Source organism: Chiloscyllium punctatum, chromosome 23, assembly GCF_047496795.1.
Source record: "Chiloscyllium punctatum isolate Juve2018m chromosome 23, sChiPun1.3, whole genome shotgun sequence".
In the NCBI taxonomy this organism is placed as follows: Eukaryota; Metazoa; Chordata; class Chondrichthyes; order Orectolobiformes; family Hemiscylliidae; genus Chiloscyllium; species Chiloscyllium punctatum.
This window is the reverse complement of record NC_092761.1, coordinates 64,351,539-64,369,068: the sequence shown is the minus strand read 5'-3', so window position 1 is coordinate 64,369,068 and position 17,530 is coordinate 64,351,539.

The window sequence follows — 17,530 nt, the reverse complement described above, 5'->3', positions numbered from 1 at the left end:
AAGGCTACCACGAATTACAATGGGATCTTGATCAGATGAGCCAATGGGCTGAGGAGTGGGGATTGGCAGATGGAATTTACTTTAGATAATTGCAAGGTACTGCATTTTGGGAAAACAAATCTTAGCAGGATATATACACTTAATGGTAAGGTCCTAGTGAGCATTGCTGAACAAAGAGATCTTGGAGTGCAGGTTCATAGCTCCTTGAAAGTAGAGTCGCAGGTAGATAGGATAGTTAAGAAACATTTGGTATGCTTTCCTTTATCGGTCAGAGTACTGAATACAGCACATTGGTTAGGCCACTTTTGAAATACTGCATGCAATTCTGGTCTCCTTCCTATCAGAAGATGTTGTGAAACTTGAAAGGGTTCAGAAAAGATTTACAAGGATGTTGTCAGAGTTGAAGGATTTGAGCTATAAGGAGAGGTTGAACAGGCTGGGGCTGTTTTCCCTGGAGTGTCAGAGGTTGAGGGGTAACCTTATGGAGGTTTATAAAATCATAAGGGACATGGATAGGGTAAATAGACAAAGTCTTTTCCATGAGGCAGGGGAGTCCAGCACTGCAGGGCATAGGTTTAGGGTGAGAAGGGAAAGATATAAAAGAGACCTAAGGGGCAACTTTTCCACACAGAGAGTGGTGCGTGTGTGGAATGGGCTGCCAGAGGAAGTGGTGGAGGCTGGTACAATTGCACCATTTAAAAGGCATCTGGATGGGTATATGAAGGGTTTGGAAGGGTATGGGCTGGGTGCTGGTAGGTGGGACTAGATTGGGTTGGGATATTTGGTCGGCATGGATGATTTGGACTGACGGGTCTGTTTCCGTGCTGTACATCTCTATGACTCTATTAACTCTGTGAATTAAAATGTGAATACTGTGGTCCCCTCTACACTGGGTAAATGTATATTGGGGGACAGCTTTGCAGAACACCTCTGTTCAGTTTGCACTCATGACCCTAAACTGTGCTTCACTTGCCTTCTTAAATGGTTTCGTTGGCATTACAAATTTTGACCTTATCGTGACCCCAGCACACAAGACCTGTTCACACACCAAGTGTGCTCAGTATGATACACACTGCATCCTTATTCTGAGCAGGACTTAATATGCTGTTTTAGAGGGCTACCACTCTCAATACATCAGTGCTGCGAGCATATTATCAGTGCCATGGTTTAGTCTAATTATACTGGATCAGAACTTATTTGAAAATTCTCTTGCCATAGCAAGTCTTCAAGCATCTCTTTGAATCTATCCCAAAGCCAACATGATATAAAAGTATCTGTTGTGTATTTAATAGCAGCTAACCCTACTCATTATCAGACAGTTGCTTCAAAATGTCTCGGTGTAAATCCTGTCTTGAAGTCATTTCAACTCTTTTGCAGTCTCATGTCGGAAATTACTTCACAAATTTGTGCAGATACAAATAATTGCAATGCACTTAAATTGCCAAAGCAGTCAACAGGAAATCAAAGAAGAAATGTATTAGTTCCTCAGGTAGGAATAGCAAAGCAGTGGTAAATCAATGGAGCACAGGAGATAATTTTCAGGTAGAGTGCATTCAATACTTACAGAGTAATCACTGGTCAGTTAATCAGCTAATGACTGCATTTCATTATCGTACTGCAGCATTTTAATGAGAGCGAATGAGAGTCCAGGTATTTGACAAAAAATGGTTTTACCATGCTAAATGAGGTAGTTGAAATAAAATAATTGCGAAAGGAAACACCACAATCATGCACTGCAGCCCATTGATTGTTCCATTTTTTAAATCAGCTGTCATCAAAAACTATAACTGCTGAAAATCTTAGAACCATTCGGTGTGAAAACAGGCCACTGGTCTCATCATGAATGTGCCCGATATTTAAAGAGTCATTCTCCTGCCCTGTCCCGATAACACTTCAATGTTTTACCCTTTAGACATGTATTCAATTTTCTTTTGAAATTTACTTTTGAGCCAGTTTCCAGCACCCATTGAAGCAGTTTATTCCAACTGATTTAGTTCAGTTGTGCAGGGCCTTGGTTAGACCACACCCGGAATATTGTGTGCAGTTCTGGTCTCCTTATGTGAGGAAAGACATTCTGTTGCAATTAAGGTTAATCAGGCTGATTCCTGGGATGGCAGGAATAATGCAAGATTATAAACACTGCAATTGCACTCATAGAAATGTATAAAATTTGAACAGGACTGGACAGGGTAAATGCAGGAAGGATGGCCCTGATGACCAGGCACTCCGAACCAAGGGTTAGAGTTAAAGGAGCTGAAAATGTGTTGCTGGAAAAGCGCAGCAGGTCAGGCAGCATCCAAGGAGCAGGAGAATTGACATTTCGGGCATGAGCCCTTCTTCAGGAATGAGGAAAGTGTGCCAAGCAGGCTAAGATAAAAGGTAGAGAGGAAGGACTTGGGGGAGGGGCGTTGGAAATGTAGACTGTATCCCCAGTGTGAAGAGGACCATGTGATGCTTACTCTCTCATGAATAGAAACAATTGTCATACGTTGATTGCTGAGGTTACGTCCCAGTTCTCATCATCCCCTCCAGGCCCCAAAAGAAGGTTGTTTGTTGTCATCCCTCACCACTCCTTTGTACCTGCACCCCTGCCACACCACTAATTTCAGTTACAGAGGTGTCACTTTCTGGATTTCCCTTCATAAACTGATTCACTAGATGTTAAGTCTTTCAAGCTTTGGTCAGCTTAGTCAGTTGGGGCTACTGAGCTATCAATGGAAAGGTAAAGGAAAGAAGGTGCAGGAGGCAAGGTGAAAAAAAATTGCTGGACTTACAAAATATTTTCCAGGAAAACCAAATTGCCATTATACGTTTAAATATAAGTAATTATTAGTGTTGTTGTTATTATATAATAGTCAAAACTTAGCTTTCTATTGTGTGTGATATTCAATCATAATGGCTTTCACTGCTTGAACAAAATGTGTAAAAAAAATTTTAGAAAATGACACAATCTAATAAAATAGATTATGTCTTACAATGTATGGGGGAAGTGAAGACCCAGCAATATTCATTGGACTGTTAATCCCAAATTAATGTTCAGAGACCTGGGTTCAGATCCCACTGTGGCAGATGGTGGAATTTGAATTCAATGCAAATCTGATAATGACCATGAATCCATTATCAATTGTCAGCAAAACTCATTTAGTTCACTAATGCCCTTTCGGGAAGGAAACTATCATCCTGACCTGGTCTCGACCACATGTGACTCCATAACCACAGTGATGTGGGTGACTCTTAACTCTGGAATGAGTAATGAAAGCTGGCCTATCCATGAATTAATTTTAAAAAAAGAATGTCAAGGCCAATCTGATCAATGTTGAGTTTGTATATCTGTCATGGTATCTGGCCTGTGCAATTGGACACTGGAAAGATGTGAAATGCAGTCCCTGAACTGAACACCATGTGGCACTAGCTCCCTCTATAGCTTGCCTTTCATAAAGCTGTGAGATAGCTACCACTATTGAGTTGAACAACCAACAAATTTCTCCAGTTTTTCAGCTCCTTGGGTCTGTCCTAGCCTACCTATCCAATATAAAGTTGGCATTTTTCCCCATTCACTGTCCAACTTCTACCTTTTCTTTCTCTCTGTAAGATCACAATAACCAGAACTAAATGATTAGTTTTCATGTCGCCATTGACTTCAGTCGAATCCAGTCTTTCCTGATGCCTTCCTTCCCTCTGTGTTCTTAGAGTAAACATATACTGGCATTGCGGGTCAACCTACAGCAAGCGCACTACAGCGATTCAAGAAGGCAATTCATCACCACCTTCTCAAAGGCAAATTGGGATTGGCTATCAATGCTGGCCAACCAGCAATGCCTAAGTCCCACAAATGAATAATAAAAAAAACATACACATAACCTTACATGAGCTTCTAACAAGGAAAATGGTAGCATGTATCTTCAGATGCTGTTGCAAACCCCTTTGTTTCATCACTTACTTCAATCCCCTTCACAGTTAATGTTTCAACATGAGCCACATTTTGTTCAGTGCCTGCACTCCCAGATAAATGTTTGATCCTGAACAAATCCCACATTCTTGCCAGAATTAAGCCTCTGTGATAGTTCCTACATCCTCCCCCACCTCAGTTTATCTGCCATGGAAATTCTCAATCATGCATTTATCACCTTCAATTACTCACATATCCAGTCACATGAGCTCCAAGTTTCAAACTATCCATACTTAGCCCCAGCATCATTGCCTTTCCAAAGAATATTGGCTCCCACTTCTACACTGTCTCAAATTTTAAATTCTAGCTTTTACATTTAAATCGTGACAGAATCTCATCTGCATACACTGGCCCCGATTGGTCCTACAATCTCCTCGCACTCATATTCTTCTTTTCTCTAACTATATTCCCTTCTCTATGGCCACCCCTCACCACTGGTTAGTCCCTGTATTCCTACCCCACCACTGACTTCAGTGACAGAGGTGTCATTTTCTGCTTTTCCCTGAATTAACTTTCACTCCCCTTCATGTATGTCTCCTCTCTATTTGTCCACTTCTTTGATCAAGCTTTGTATCAACCCTCAAAGCATCTCATTTTGTCATTCAGTGTTTATTTTCCTTTCGAGTTTTGTAATTTAACTGGATACCTTTCTGTATTAAAGGTTCTACAAAACTAAAAGCTGCTGTTGCTATTCTTTGGAATTTTAACAGTTTAAAGATTAAATGCAAGGGTTCTGATAAAAAAAAGAAGAAACATGAGACTATATTAATCTTGTATTTGGAACTTTCAGCAGAATATTCCAGCGACTGTTCAAACTGCATGAGCACTAAACACCCTGCTGAGGAACTGAAAAAAGAGTGAATCTAATTCAAAAAAATGAGCTAATTCTTCATTTCATGTATATTAGCCAACAGCAGGTACGTGTCTGACATTGTCATCAGCTAATTAAAGATTGTTACAATCTCTCTACAGCTGCTAATGCATGATTTTAAGTGTGCAGAAAGGTTTTGAGAGTCTTTATTTTAATTATATGAAGAAAATGTGTTGTGGCAGAACTCCTCTTCAGTGTTTGCATTTAAATATTTCACTTGTTGCCTGGCATTTCAAATGTTTGATTTATTGAATTTCTTCACTTGTCTCCAGAAAATTGTACATTATCACAGTGTTCTTCAAGCACTCCATTTATCAGGGTCTTTGCTTGTTATGTTGTGCAAGTATCATTTCAAAATTACAGCAAACATGCTAATGTCTGTTGAATTAGTGAGCAGTAATTTGATAAAAATACATTAAATGGTTGTATGATGATATCAAATAATGTAATTTTCTGGTTAATATGTCTGCCATAATCCATCAGTTATCATGAGCAGCCCTTTGTTTCCAACCAGTCATATTTCTGCAAAAGTAATCATTTGCTAATTATATTAATTCATAATATTTAATTCTATTATATAGCACTTCATAATAGTAATGCATTACAAATTAAGCTAGACAGCAAAATGTTGTATGTCTTGCTCGCATGGTTAATGTAACAATTTTCAAAGGCATTGCATCTGAGAGTATAACCTCAAAGACATCTCCGAGAGCCAATAAGTGTCATATATACATTTGGAAATAAAGTAGTTATAATTGCTTTCTTGTTGAGTTTCTAATCAAATCCGATTGATTAATCATGAATAAATCACAATAATTAAAGATTGCCAATGCTTTTGATGTTTGATCTAGTATTGCTATTTCATGTACAAAATTATGCCATGTACTTGTCTCCTAAGACTTTTCTGTTTATTAATTTTACTTATTTCTGCTTTCCTTTTCAGTTATACAGTCATAGAATCATACAGCATGGACATCTCCCAACTAGACGTAAAAGATTTGATCATACTTTTTGAAGATCAGCAAGGATCACCCCAGGGTTTTGGTCAAGTTTAATTATTAACCAGCCTCAGAAAAACAGACTGCCTGCTCATTGACCCTTTCACTTTGGGGTATGTTGCAAATCCAAATTGGCTTTCAATTTTCTTTAATCAAAAGGTGTCAAGCTTTTTGCTTCTGATGCACCCTCTTTTAAGGAAATGAACCCCCAGTTGCAACCACTCACTGTGTAGAAATGTCTTTACTTTGTTGCTGACTATTTTACATCTGTGAAGTCCAGCATGAATTTGCTCAAGGCAGATTATGTTTAACTAAAGTGATTGAACTTTTTAATATGGTAGTGGAGAGTGTTGATCAATATAATGCAGTTGATGTGGTGTACATGGGCTTCTAAGCAAAAACCTACAAAACATAAAGAAATCCTGACTCTGATTCATGCTCATTGGACAAGCCTAATGTTAGCAGTCCACCAACTGTTCGGATTCTAATTCTGATCAATCTTCAATCATGTCAATCATTTTCTTTCTTACACATCATTTTGTTGTTTTTGGTGGACTGCTTGAATGTTTTGTCTGGACCCCCATGGGAATATGTTTCCCAGTTGAGAATTCCATTCCTGCATCATATGTATAATTGCATTTTGCGAACTCTTCCATTGACTGTAAACTACTGGGATTTTCTGAGGTTGTGAACATTGCTACATAAACAGAGGCCTTTCTTTTACCTGTAAAATATACGTGCTAAGTAAGGTACCATCTGTGTTCAGAAATGTAAACTATAAATGACAGGTGAAATATGATGCAATATATTCCTGTCACCTGTATTCAACTAGAAAATGCCAGTCATAGAGTCTTAGACATAGAGTCACACAACATTAAAACATACCCTTCGGTCCAACCAGTCCATGCTGACCATAATCCCAAACAAAATGTTATTTCAGGTGAAAGTTGCTCAAACAGCTAGGGGTGAATAAGGAGTCAGTGAATCTCTCTTTAAGAGATCCTGCTACATTTCATTGAAATTATGCTGTCTGTCCATAAAACTGCAGCATAAAATCCTGTCTGTTACATTTGTGAAGCCTGGTATCTGTCAGTAGGAGCAGTGTGTTAAGTGTGTAACTTCAGCTTGGATTAAATCACGGACAATCTATTGTCATATGCAGATTGCAATAAACATCAAAAGCCACACTCCAGATTATAGCCTATCAAAGAAATATGTATCAGTGGATCATCCCCTTATTTATTACTCACACTGAAGAACCTTGTACACTCATCTGCCCTGCAAACTTCAAGGTGTGAAGCAATTTCAAGGTAGAAGAATCAGAAAGATTTAAATAAGAAAAAGCCATTCAACCCTTCAATTCTTAACCTTTCCAAGACAGCATCCCTCATCTACAATCCTTCAGTAACTCCCTTTGGGATATAAACTTCTGAAAATGCCAGTAACTAACATCTCCAGAGGAAAATGCTTTTTGAAGATGAATTGATTGAAAGTTCAAAATTAGATATGAAGAGAATATTTCTCATCTTGATATCAACACGGCTGCTGTGTATCTCAATCTGGTTGATGTGGAAAATAAAGGTTAAGGAAATATTTACAATGCTGGTCACAGTTTTCTTCTTGAGCTCTCTTCCACTAGCAAGAAAGTCAGTAAACAGAGAATGTTGATTAAAGGTAATTGGGGAAAAAAAATGGAAGATTTATACACTTTCCTTTTATCCTGTAATTTATTTTTATAGAAGCATAGAAAATAGGAATAGCATTAGGCTATTCAGCCCTTTGAGCCTGCTTCTCCATTTAATATGATCATAGTTAATCATCCTATTCAGCGCCTTGTTACTGCTTTCACCTATAAGCCTTTGATTCCTTTAGCCTGAAGAACTATATCTATCTCCTACTTGAAAACATTCAATGTCTTGGCCTCAACAACTTTCTGCGACAGAGAATTCCACAGATTCACCATTCTATGGGTGAAGAAATTTCTCCTGATTCCTTTAACTACAAGGAGAAAGTGAGGACTGCAGATGCTGGAGATCAGAGCTGAAAATGTATTGCTGGAAAAGCGCAGCAGGTCAGGCAGCATCCAAGGAGCAGGAGAATCGACGTTTCGGATACAGTTACAGTTTTACAAAGGTGCAATTTTTTTGACAGAGACTGTAATTTGTGTATGGAATAAATTCCCAGAGAAAATGATGAACTCAGGTAGTGTTACAATGTTTAAAATATGAATAGGAAAGGTTTGGAGCGATATAGACCAAGTGCGAAAAAAGTGGGACTTGTTTAGTTTGCGAACGTGGTTGACATAGACTGGGTGGACTGAAGAATCTGTTTCCGTGTTGTATGACTCTAAAACTCAATGACTCTATCATTTTCATTGAAGATTTTCATGGAAGATTTTGCTCTGTAAACCGGAGTGAGTTTTCTAGTGTTATCATCCCAAACTCACCTTATTAACTGCCTACCTTATGCCACTCCTCTTGTATGGGCTAGCCCAATTCTCCCACTCACCGTAGCCAGAAGTACATTTCACAGAGTACTATTTACTCTCAGTATCCCTATCCTAACTAGATTCATAGGGCAGAATTTTCCCAGGCCCTCAATGGCCAGAAACCCGGGAGAGTCATGTGAGAAGTCAAACAAGGCCTTTCTTATCATTGAGAGCAACAAGTCACATTTCCCTACTAAGTTCCGGATGTTGAGATGAGATTCTCGCTAGTCTTTTGAAGACGTACTTGCAGTGGGGGTATTCTCATGTATCCCATGTATCTGTGACCTAGTCCCTCTAGATGGCATTGGCCATGAGTTTGGAAGGTCCTGTCTAAGATTTAAGAATCTAGCTCAACATTTCCCAGGCTGATCTTCACCCATCCCTTTATTTGCCCAATTAACTGCCAGGTTCGGGGTGGCATTGGGGTGTGGGGTGGGGGAGGGGGATGGTGAGGTTCAGTGATTCCTGCATCATATTGCTCTGTCTCTCTCTCTCTCTCTCTCTCTCTCTCTCTCTCACTTTCTCTCCCTCTCTCTCTCTTTGGCCTCCAACTCCACCTATCATTTACTCCTCCACACCCCCCACCCCCCCCCAAACATCCTATCTTCACCATACATGCCAACTTTTTCCTAGTTCTGAAGAAGGATCACTGGACCTGAAACGTTAACTCTGCTTCTCTCTCCACAGATGCCTCTTTCTACTGCTGGGTTTTTCCAGCAATTTCTGATTTTGTTACCATCTCCTCAAAGGGTCCTTTGAATGGGTCTTAAATGCTGGAATAGCTGGCAATGTCCACATCCCACAAACAAATCCAAAAAATTGTCCATTCTTCAAGGTACTGTTGAATAAGGAGCTGCCTACCATCTGTTTCTCTTTCCAAGAGTAAAAGTTTAAATTATTACAATCTTAAACTGCTTCCTTGCTGTTTAGTGAGTAACTAATTCTGGAAATTAAGTTGCACAGGAAAGATCAAACACGAGAGCCCTGTTGTATGATTACACACAGATGAAGGATGTTTACTTATACTACTGTAACAAAGACACTATTTATTTTTAGCAAGTTTTGAGAAGATTTGTAGATCACATTGAAGTTCTGGATGTAGGTTTGCTCACTGAGCTGAAAGGTTAATTTTCAGATGTTTCGTCACCATACTAGGTAACATCATCAATGAGTCTCCGGATGAAGCACTGGTGGCATGGCCCACTTTCTATTTCTGTATTTGAGTTTCCTTGGGCTAGTGATGTCATTTCCTGTGATAACATCATTTCCTGTGGTGATGTCCTTTTCTGTTCTTTTTCTCAGGAGAGGTAAATGGAATCCAAGTCAACGTGTTTGTTGATAGAGTTTCGGTTGGAATACCACGCTTCTAGAAATTCTTGTGCATGTCTCTATTTGGCTTGTCCTAGTATGTTTTCCCAGGCAAAGTAGTGTCCTTCCTCATTCCTATGTAAGGATACTAGTGAGAAAGGGTCATGTCTTTTTGTGGCTAGTTGATGTTCATGTATCCTGGTCGCTAGTTTTCTGCCTGTTGTCTGATGTAGTGTTTGTTACAGTCCTTACAAGGTATTTTGTAGTTTAGCTGATTGTCTGTATAGGTTCCTTCAAGTTTATTAGCTGCAGTTTTAGTGTGTTGCTGGGTTTGTGAGCTACCATGATGCCAAGATGTCTGAGTAGACTGGCAGTCATTTCCAAGATGTCTTTGATGTAGGGGAGAATGACTAGGGTTTCTGGACGTGGTTTGCCTGATTGTTGGGGTTTGTTGCTGAGAAATCGGTGGACTGTGTTCTTTGGGTACCCATTCTTTTTGAGTACACTGTATAGGTGGTTTTTCTCTGCTCTTGTGTAGTTCCTCTGTGCTACAGTGTATGGTGGCTCTTTGAAATAATGTTCTAATGCAGCTTCATTTGTGGGTGTTGGGATGATTGCTTTTGTATTTGTATTTGGTTCAGTATTTGGTCAGTTTATGTTGTTTTCCCGTAGGCACTGGTTTGATGTTCCCCATTGGCTGTTTGCTCTACTGTGACATCTAGGAATGGCAGTTTGTTGTTGTTTTCCTCCTCTTTAGTGAATTTTATGCCAGTAAGGGTATTGTTGATGGTCTTGAAGGTTTCCTCTAATATATTTCATTTAGTGATGACAAATATGTCATTCACATAGCAGGCCCAAAGTTTGGATTGGATGATTGGTAAAGCTGTTTGCTTGAGTCTCTGCATTACTGCCTCTGCTCAGGTCCCTGATATCAGAGATCCCATGGGTGTTCCATTCATTTGTCTGCATGTTTTGTTGTTGATGGTGAAGTGGGTGGTAAGGCATAGGTCCACTAGCTTGACGACATTTTCCTTGCTGGTGAAGTTGGTGGTGTTCAGTGTCTGTGTCTTTGGTTCTTCTAATTGTGTATTAAGTGTTTCTGCGGCCAGGTTGAAGTTGATGGATGTGAACAGGGCTGTTATGTCAAAGGAGACCATTATTTCATCCTCTTCTATCTTGGTGTCTTTGCTCTTCAGGAACTCTTGGGTGGAGTGGATGGAGTGGCATGAGTCTTCTACTTAATGATGTAGTCTTTGGTGTAGCTCCTTGGTCAATCTGTAAATTGATGTTCCAGGTAGTGAGACTATGGGTCTAAGGGGGCCTTCTGGTTTGTGAACTTTGGGTAATCTTTCGAAGAGTGGTGTGTTGGATCCATCTGGTTTCATTTTTTTGGAAGTCAGTCTTATTTGCATCTCCAGATTTCTGACCATTTACTACCCCTGAGAAAAATAACAGGAAATGACATCACCACAAGATATGACATTACAAACTCATGGAAACCTAAACACATAAATAGAAAGCGGGCCATGCCATCAGTGTTTCTTCCGGAGGCTCACTGATGATGTAACCTAGTGTGGTGACAAAACGTCTGAAAATGAACTTTCCAGCTCAGCCTACATCCAGAACTATTTAATCTCCATGACAGTTGCAAACTGCATTGATTTCCAGTTCATCAGTTTCAAATAATACTTTGTGACACTATTCGTTCCACATATTTTCTTGTACTTTAATGTACATAATGAGAGAAGAAAATCATCACCATTAATGGCTCCACATGATTTTATTTTGAAGATCTTGTCAAATATTGGAAAAGAAGCTTGTTTTATATTGACTTCAGTCTGTCAATATAAGAAACCCTGTTTGAATTAGACAACACACAAGCTGATTGCATAATTTAAATCAGAGCGTATTTGACATGACTTGCTGTTAAAATCTACTTTCCGATAGAATATTGATACAAAATTTCACCAGTGCAATAAACCAACAATGGAAAATGCAACCTGCAAGTAGATCAAAGACTAATATTTTCTTCACAGTGATGGTTTAACTTCAGATTTACAAACAATACAAACTAACCTAAAGCACATCTACCCACCAACAAAAGTTGCTTTCGCTAAAACATTTAGGAACAGCTGCCATCATATTGAGTAATTAAGCGTTCACCATAAGATGGGTCCCAAAAGACAGAAGCCTCAGTCCTTAGGAAGTGCTCAGGGATCATTCATAAAGCAGTATGCTTTCCTATATTGTTCAGAGTATTGAGTAAAGAAGTTGGGATGTCATGTTGTGGCTGTACAGGACATTGGTTAGGCCACTTTTGGAATACTGTGTGCAATTCTGTTCTCCCTCCTACGGAAGGATGTTGTGAAACTTGAAAGGGTTCAGAAAAAAACTTACAAGGATGTTGCCAGGGTTGGAGGGTTTGAGCTATAGGGAGAGATTGAATAGGCTGGGGCTGTTTTCCCTGGAGTGTCAGAAGTTGAGGGGTGACCTTATAGAGGTTTATAAAATCTTAATGGGCATGGATAGCGTAAATAGACATTTTTTTTCCCCTGAGTTGGGGGAATCCTAAATAGGGGGTGAGGAGAAGGATTTAAAAGGGCCCTAAGGGGCAACTTTTTCACGCAAAGGGTGGTGCATGAATGAGCTGCCAGAGGAAGTGGTGGAGGCTGGTACAATTAAATATGTTAAAGGATGGGTATATGATTAGGAAGGGTTTAGAGGGATATGAGCCAAGTGCTGGTAAATGGGATTAGATTAATTTTGAAAGTCTGGTTGGAATGAATGAGTTGGAGCGAAGGGTCTGTTTGCATGCTGTATGTCTCTATGACTCTCTGACTTTATTATTCAAATCCTCTGACAAATATAGCCAGTAGGCATTCTCTCATGACAGTTCTGCTGCAAACGCCACATAGTTTATTGAATCATAAGTATGTCCTTCACAGATGGAGTTTTCTGCAGCAACCTTTCCGTGACAACTTGACTCTTTCCTTTCAGTTTGACTTGAGTTTACTCATATATTTCTGTTGAACCACATAACCATGTCAACATTTCATTTACGTGGGCAATAGCTTCTTTCACTTTGAAGCTTCCTTTCCCCTTGGGCTAAATCCAGACAGACAAGATATAGACCCAGATCTTCAGGTCAGGATTGGAAATCTATTTCTAATCCTGAATGGACAACATTTACCTGAAGACATGTTCCCATGCCAACTTCTGAATCAAGACCCTTCTCAACTGAAGTCACCCAGCATAATTCAGATTCCATGAAGCCAGTAAGAAGTTGCAACAATGCACTTTTATCATGAAAATAGCTGTCCCATTTGAGGATTTAAAATTTCTGAAAGCACATTTACAATCTCTGAGAGTGGAAAGTGTGTAATCAAGTGAGGGTATTGATGCGCAATGGGTGAGGGGTTGGAATGGTAGCTGGTTGAGACAGTGGGGTTCCAGGTAAATAACAAAGCAAGGTATCAAGTGAATAAGGAGGTTAAGTGCCAGATGGGTGGGGTGGCAGGTGGCTAAATGGCTGTGGTGCCAGCTGGATAAGATGGTAGAATGAGAGATGGGCAATGGTTTGTGGTTAAGTGGATGAGGGGGAAGGCTGCAGACAGGTTGGGTTGTGTGCCAGGTGGGTGAGATGATATGGTAGCAGCAAAGTGAATGAATACGCAGGTCAGCTTTGAGGGGTTGAGTGTTATTTTGGGTCGAGGGTATTTCTTATGTGGGAAGTCAGATGGCTTCTGGAGGGGGCTTATCAGGTTTTAGGAGAATGATCAGTCAGCTTCGGGGTTGGGGGGCAGGTTCAGTGATTCCTGGGTCATATTGGGGTTCAAAGAATCAAATCCGGTTGGGAGATCAGGGTGGGTCCAATGGGATATCAGGGTTTGGATGACAAGGATGGGAGTAATCAGTGATGAGTCAAGGGGGAGAGATCAATTAAGTAGTTATCTGTCAGCTAAAGCAAGTTTGATTCCTAATCAGAATCCTCTAAAAAGATCAGTTCTGACTCAATATATTCATAAAGTTCCTGTTGTCTAGTAATTGCTCCTCAGGAAGTTTCAACTTCTCGGCCAAATCTCATGCAACAATTGCACTAGGACTTTCACATAGTCCTGAGCTGCAACTCCAACCTTGAGTGCTCCAATGATACCCATCCAAAAAGAAAATCTGGGCCATAATAATTCCTTTCTGACTGCCCTGTGAATCTTCTCGGTTGAATAGTTTCAGGGTCGAGAGTGTAGTGCTGGAAAAGCACAGCAGGTCAGGCAGCTTCCAAGGAGCAGGAGAATCAATGTTTCAGATGTAAGCCCTTCATCAGGAATACAGTTTCAGAACAGCTACAATTGAGTGAGTCCATGGGTAAAAAGGGACTCTCTATAATACATATGTTCCAATTTGATTCATTCAGATGGCTTGCTAGTATGGAAGCTTAAAATGTAGACCAGTTCTATTTTGATTTTGGGCAAGTGTCACAGGAGAAACGCTTTGCATTCATCTGATTCTATCCATTACCTGAGTGTGGGTAGCAAAGCTTAAAGACAGAGAAGTATTCACCAACATCTTCTATTGGTGACATATGTCAGAACAAGTACATTTACTCACGTCCCTCAAAATGTTAGGTTCAAATTGCAAATCGTGGAATGCCAGAGATCTGAGACCAAAACAAAAACTGTTGGGGAAATTCAGTGGGTCTGGCAGCAACTACGGAGAGAAAATAGAGTCAACATTTTGTGTCCAGTAACCTTTCTTCAACATCACTTTACTTGAAACATTAACTCCGCTTTCTTCCCACAGATGCTGCCAGACCTGTTGAGTTTCTTCAGCAATGTCTGGTTTTGTTGAAAATTTTACTTGCCCAGTTCCTCATTAATGGTATCTAATCCAACTCTTTTGAAATAGTTTTCATTTGCCATATTTGTATTTACTGTTGATATTTAATTCATTTAAACCAGAGAGGTAAAGAAATTGAAAGGTACTTCAGTGACAAGAGTAACTTTATAAGTCCTTTACTCACGAGTCAACACTGTTTTCAATCTGTTGGACAACCATGTGCAACACATTACAATGTTATTTTCTCCTTCAGTCATCTTGAGTTGATTTTATTTTTAATCTTATTATGACACCCTTTTGGCTCAGATCCCACCTGAGCCAAGGCCTTCATGTGGCCCAGTGGAAGGGAGACGACCATTACACAACAAGTCTCTTAATAATTGCTATTGTACTTACAAGATTTCATGTATTTAGCCTTCTGTATCCAAGTCATGGACAGAAGTTCACCACTTTAAAAGGAAGCAGCATACATTTAGAGTGGGTTAAATGCAAAAGGGATGTCATTTACACAGGAAGAAAGGAGAATATAAGAATGAGGTGACTTTCTCCAGCTATACACCCCAGCCACTCAGAACCACCCTCGAGAGGTTGGCTAGAGTTGCACTAACATTGAGCAACTTTTAATTCCATCTGTTTTAGCTAAACATAATACAGAACAAATAAAAGCTAAAGCAGAAAAATGCTGGGAAAAAGAAAACAGAATTTTCCTTAACTCCATCAACTTCCAACATTAATATTTTCCAACAGGCTTCTGATACTTCCTTCTCCAAATCAAAGTGGCTACTTCCCTGTCCTAGACTGTCGTCTATACATTATCCTAGAACACAATCTCATTGTTATTCCACGACCTTTTTGAAAGGCTCCTAAATATCTTGACTAATCCAGATTTGTTTCCACAAAGCATGACCTTATTCCAATTCTCTCTCATGCTTCGACTCACTATATTTGACTATTAACTTGCAAATTGTCTGAGATATTTCCTTATATGTGAAGAACTATTAAAAACAAATTGCCTTGAATGCAAGAAAGCAAGAAAGCTCAATAACTTCATCACTCACCTAAAACTTAAAGTCTGCAGTGAGAGAGCTTCTTTGTAAGTTGGAGCCAATGATTCCAAAGAGAATGTGCTAGCCCAAAGGAAAAGAAAATCAAGGTCAGTGCAATCTGTTCGACATATGTTCCTGAATTCAAAGTTGCCTTTTCTTTTGTTCCCATTTTAATCATTTTAGTTTTCCTCCCTGTTGACTTTAGTCTCTTATTCCACATACCACGCAACAGCTGGTGGAGCATAAAGAGGACCTATTCCCAGAATTCCCACATTCCTTGTACTTGAGTCAACTGTTTGGAGGTCGAGCACCCTTGGGCTATACATAATCCACTTTGTCCTAATTTTCCAAAGGGATTTGCCTGACTTTTGTTCAGCTCCTTTCCATTTTTGTACAGCTTTTGTAACTTTTAGCCAAAGAGTATAATCCTGAGCTTTGATAAAATAGAAATTAAATTTAGACCATGCAGCATCTCTATTAATACCACAACTGAAAGGTTGGACAAGCCAAATTCTGAATAATACTAATTTTATTAGACAGTGCCCACAGGATTAATAGGACAGAATAATTTCTCCTATGCCTTTGAAACAAGAATAATTAGAACCAATTGTGAAAATGAAGATTTGTACTCAACACTACAAACGTTATTGTATTAACTCATAGGATTGGAGGCAAGTCCTAGCTTTCACTGATACCAGCAATCTTATTAGTTTGATGAGATGGTCTAGGTCATTTCATTTGGTCCCAGGTCCTGCACTCTGAAATATCCTCCCTTTACCTCTCTACGTGTCCAGACTTGAAGTCACTCATTAAAACTACTCCTTGAGTAACATTTTGATCATTTGTCTGATTTTCCAAGCATAGCATTTAAACAGATATCGTTACTTCACTTTTTTTTTACATTAAGGAATTGGTTTGCATTTCTGATGGGAGATTCCAATCAGGGTGCTTTCAGAAATACCTTATTTCTGCCAGATTTCTTGCAGTGAACGGCTTGTGCCCGAAAGGTCGATTCTCCCAGTCCTCGGATGTTGCCTGACCTGCTGTGCTTTTCCAGCGCCACACTTTTCAACTCTGATCTCCAGCATCTGCAGTCCTCACTTACTTATAGTGAACGATAGTCAAGAGAAGACAAAGCATTTTTCACAACAGTTAGCCACCATAATCTGTGAGATAAATATACAACCTCACAAGTGCTTTGAATGTTCTTATAAAGTAATACGTACATAAGCTAAGTGTGATATTAGCTTGTTAGGAGGGTTGGGTGCCAAGTGGTTCAGGTGGGTAAGGGGTCAGCTGGATAGAGGTAGGGTACCCGGTTTTTAATTTACTAGATACATAGGTTGTTGGGGATGTATAAGATAGGGTACCAGGTATGTATGGTGAGAGGCTTTAGGTGGGAAGTTGGCTAGGAAAGTGACCAAGTGGTTAGGGTAGATTGGGATTGGGATGGACTGGAGATATCGTTTGAAGTGAGGGCATGAGAGCAGGGAGATGTTGGGTATTATGAAATGAATGGGAATTTTGTGTCTTTAGGTGGGATTGTTGTGTTGGGGAAGAAGTGTCTGTTGGGCCCTGTACCCTTGGTGGTAGTTTGTTAGGCTTTTTGAGTGACTGGTCTCTAGGGCTGATGTGTCAAAGCCTGGGAGGTGTAAAAGAAGATGTGTCGTTAGATGAATGTGTGGTAAGCTGGGGTCAGTTTAATAGTTACATGGCGGTTAGACTGGATACTAAATAGTTTAACTTGTCCTGAGTTACCATTTACTTAACTGCTTTGGAGCCATCCGAATTTTCCAGTGTTAATGGACACTTTTAGAAAGATCTAGGCATAGGTGAATTGCCCAGTGGAATCTGCAAGTCTGTTAGATCTGGACTTCCACAAGGTTATGATGCATAACTTTCTACGATTCAGAAAATACTATTTGATGATTGGAAAACCTGGGCCAAATATCTCCCGAAGAGACTTGATGTTATATTTCATGTTTTTTTTTATGCACTTGTGAAACATATTAGAAAGTTTTGATATATGAAAGGTCA